This window comes from Paramormyrops kingsleyae, chromosome 10 (genome assembly GCF_048594095.1).
Source record: "Paramormyrops kingsleyae isolate MSU_618 chromosome 10, PKINGS_0.4, whole genome shotgun sequence".
Classification (NCBI taxonomy): Eukaryota; Metazoa; Chordata; class Actinopteri; order Osteoglossiformes; family Mormyridae; genus Paramormyrops; species Paramormyrops kingsleyae.
In genome coordinates this window covers 14,281,764-14,286,122 of record NC_132806.1, presented here as the reverse complement: position 1 = coordinate 14,286,122, position 4,359 = coordinate 14,281,764, and the positions used below count along the sequence as shown (strand labels likewise).

The 4,359-nt window shown below is 48.4% G+C and overlaps 1 long non-coding RNA gene across 1 annotated transcript; it reads left to right on the top strand.

The window, feature by feature from the left end:
* Nucleotides 1-264: 264 nt before the first annotated feature.
* On the top strand, nucleotides 265-3,580 carry LOC140593169 (uncharacterized). The gene is made up of 3 exons (XR_011993433.1): nucleotides 265-429; nucleotides 2,709-2,933; nucleotides 3,435-3,580. It is a non-coding gene; the product is annotated as an uncharacterized lncRNA (long non-coding RNA).
* Nucleotides 3,581-4,359: the final 779 nt, after the last annotated feature.

Genomic DNA, 4,359 nt, shown 5'->3' with positions numbered 1-4,359 from the left:
GCTAATACCATTTCATTTCCTCTCTTTTTCATATTTTTCCAATCTTTTCATCCTTGATTGTGTCACGCTAACTAATACAACCATGATACTCATATTATCAGAATAAGAATTTTAAAAAAATTCTTTATTTATATAACTAAGTTTGTCCCTGACTTTAATAGTAATGTCACTTTCCACAGCAAGCATTTATTCCTGAGTTGTGTATCCATGCAGGATACTCTGTAATAGAAGGGGGGGGGCATTCTGAGTTCTGCAGATGTCCACGGACACCCAAGTCAAACACAGGGGCAGGCTGGCATCACAGACAGAACTGGAGGGAGGTCAGTGCCGGTCAATGTGACCCCTGAGCACAGGGAGGGCGGAGTCTGAGGCCAGCAACCAATGAGGGCGTGGAGTGCCTTGCTGGATGAACTTCCTTAAAGATGCTATGTAAGTATGCATGTATGGGGAGTCGCGCTGGGGGTTACACGGGTAAGGCTATTTTAGAACAAATTTAAATGTGACAGAAACATAAGGAAGCCTGACAAAAATCATTTAAAAATGTGTTCAAGTAGCAGTGTGCAGCAGGAAGTGGAAGGAGGATGTTACCTAGCAACAGGAACACAAACTGACATACAAAGGAGAGGCAACACATTCGGGGTGCAGGGTAGGCAGCTGCTGATGGCCCTGTGCTTTTCCTGGGAACCAGCAGGAAGGAGGGGGGGTGACCTCTGTCCCAGCAGGGAACCCAATGGCCTTTAGCAGAGTGAAGGACTCGCTGGACCAAAGTTAACCATTGATGCTCCAGCACCTTCCAGACACACAAGCTGCGGGGGGGGGGCACAGCTTTTCATCCATTAGGATCACATCAGCGCTTACACTACAGCAGCACCCCCTCCCCCCCACAGGGTTCAATGGCAGTCACAGCTCCTGAACTTCCCACTTTCTCCACAGAATTGAAAAGAACGACATACTTAAAGACACAAAGCAGACCATTTCATTCATGGTTCCTTAATCACTGACAAAAGGCTTGAGGTCTCCTGGTAACTGCTTATCCAGTACAGGGTGAGTTTGAAGCCAGTCTCAGGAAGTGCAGGGCAGGGGCTCACCCTGGCACCCCAGCAATAATTAGGGTTCTCATTTCATTGTTAAGAATGTTCACCAAACTGCAGTATTGTTTTACAGCTTTGTTTTCTACTAGATGTAGAAACTTAGCACAACAGTTTTTTATGCTATTTTAGATGGGGGTCTTTATTATTTTGTGTGCAGAACACAGGACTGGCTTTCTGTGGTGCATTTTGATCTCATTTCTCCCTGATTTATGCCCGGAGTCTCCCCAAGCTCTCATTGCAGTCTGGGACAGCGGGGGGTACAGTCGTAGCCAACCCCCCTCGTAAAGCTTGGGTTTGGCCCTTAGTTTGATTTATAGTCCCAGCTAAAGGCGGTTTTTAAGAAAGGCATTTACTCTTTGGCAAATCAGATAAAAGGAAGAAGCATCATAACAGTGACAGGAGCCTTTGGGGGTGCATGTGATAGGGACAGGGGTTTTTGGGGGTGTATCTGATAGGAACAGGCATCTTTTAGGGTGTATGTGACAGGGTCATACATCTTTGGGGTATATGTGACAGGGACATACATCTTTGGGGTATATGTGACAGGGACAGGGTGTTTTGGGGTGTACGTGACAGGTATGGGGTGTTTTGGGGTATATGTGACAGCAGGATAATCTGAGAGGATGGGGAAGCAGGAAGGTGGAGGACCAGACAGGGAAAGCAGCAGCTGTCTAGCTTCACCCTGCCCCAAACTGTGTTTTTTAATAAGAGAGCAACTATATCCTTTGCAAATAAAAAGTAATTGAAAACATTGAAAATATTGATAAAACAGAGTTTATCTGTATATTGCCATCTTTAAGCGACGGCAGTAAAACACAAAGAGGTGGCCCGTGGCACGTAAGGAGCTCGGCTGTGTCTGTCCTCTGGCAGGATTCTTCAGGATTCTTCAGCACCTCATCCTCCTTTCTGATTAACTGGCTTTCCTGGCTCTTTGATGCGTAGGAGTGCTTCACAGGGTGGGAGTGACTGGAGAAATACTGTCCCTCCACCTCTCAGCTCAACAGCCCTGGATAACTCTTCAATTTGGTGATTTAGCCGTCCAATTAAGTGCCTCGGTAAAGGGTGTGGGGTACCATGCGCACGCACGCACACCCCCGCGCGTCCACACAGAGCGGGGAGCAGGTGCGGTACAGGTCAGCCTAGTAAAACGCCATCAGCTCATAAATCTACCCCCCTCCACCTACCCCTCACAGCCAGACATCCAGGCATCTGTTACAGGCCTCAGCCTACACCCCCACCTCCAGGCAAGGTCTGCAACCCCCCCCCCCAACAAGTCTACACAGCTGCATTGTGACATTAAGGTGTCAGAGTCCCATTCCCTGGATTTGGGAGGGGGGGAGGTAACGTGACAGAAATGTAGCCTCTTTTTTCCTGTTTTCATTTGTTCTGGGGGTGTTTGTTTGTTTGTTTTCTCTTGATTTATTTCTCCTTTGGTCTCCCCTGGTTGTGTCTGTGTACTTCCCCCTTGTTCAGGCCAGCGGAGTGGATACATGATGTCAATAGAGTGGTCACATGACATCAGGAGACTGCGCCTCTGTTTTGGCAAAGAAAACAGACGCAATCTGATCAGAAAACGTGGCAGGCTCACTTGCATACATCCATTCGTCTTCCATACAGCTTATCCAGCTGGGGTCACGGGGGGCCGGCAGGTCATCCCAGGAAGCAGGGGGCAGGGGCCCCTGGGTGGCCCCCAGTCCGTCAGACGCACTGGATTAATAAGGAATCCGCACAACTCTGGGAGAACCAGCAATAAGGCTGGAGGAGGGATTCAAACACCGCTGGAAGATGACAGCAACTCACTGAGCCACTGTGCCACTGAGCCACCCACCCTCTTCCTTGTAGGTGTGTGTGGGGGGGCGGGTTTGTGTTTACCAATTTGTAGGGACCAAATGTTCCCACAATGTGGTAAAACCTGTTACTTTTTAGCTTTTTTAGGTCACCACAATATAAGTCTCAATTTGATAAAAATCTGTAAATGCAATAAAAAAAAATTAAATAGCCAAAAGTCTTGAATTTTGCTTGGTTACTTATGGTTACGGTCAGGGCTGGGTAGAGATTAAGGTTGTCATAGTTTGGGTTAGAGGATCGGGATTATGCCCATAGAAAGAGTCCCCTCAAAGATATAGCTACATAATCTGTGTGTATCTGTGTTGGTGTGTTTGCCCGGTCAGGACCCCAGTTGGACCCCGTCCCTCCGCTTGTTCATACCCGCCACGTCGCCATGCTCGTCCGCCCAGCAGGACCCTCCATGAGGCCACTCTCTGGCCTGCAGATCAAAGCCTCAGTGATCCTTGTCAGATAATGACCCCCCCCCCACAACGTCGTTCTTCCTCTGCTTATCAGCTTAACGAGGCCCCCTTTGATGGGGGTCGCCCGGCTGTGGGCACCAGAAGGGCCCCGTCCAGCGGGTCCTGCTCTCCCCGCATTCCGCGGCACACACGTCACCCGCGTCACCCGGGCTTCTTCTGCCGGTCCCCTCACCAGGCAAGCTCCGCCCACCTCACACTTCACAGGGGATGAAACATCCACAGAGCGGAAGGTCACTCAGGTCTGTGCGTGTTCCACATGGACTACAACTCTACTCAGTAATACTTGAACAGTCATTGAAATTAGGCGCCGGTATGTGCCTCACTCATAACAGAGATTATTTACTAACCAAACACAAATATAGAAAATCAATTCACAAAACTACAATTATTTTATATACTATCCCTGCCTTGTGCCCACTCTGAGAAAGGCTCTGCATAGGACAAGCAAGTATGGAAAATGGACGGATAAGTTTTCAGGCTACTAAACAGACATGGTTTTAATATTCATATTGAATAATTTGTGGCAAAAATAAATGTAACACACTTTAAATTGTAGTATATGTATTTATTTTGATTTCTGGCATACCTGGTTTTATATTCACATTACACATGTTCAGTGACGTCACTTATACTGTGTAGCTGTAACTCACTGAGATGAAGCTTTTCCAAGGTAGCTGCATGCACAGACACATGCCGGTGCAAAGTCGTGACCTTGTCCTGACCCGGAAGGAGTAAGTGGATCTGCTTCCCAGCAAAGAACAAGGAGGGGACCCTGCTAGCGGTCTGAGTGAGCACAGGCCTCACGGGTCCCCTCATCCCCCCACGGCCAGTCCATGTGACACTCTGTGACACTCTGTGGTCTGTGGCACATGCCCCTACCTTCAGCGTAATTATGCTCACACTGATAATGTCACACTCTCACACAGCTCGGTCTGCTCAGCCACTGAACGTGTCTCTCG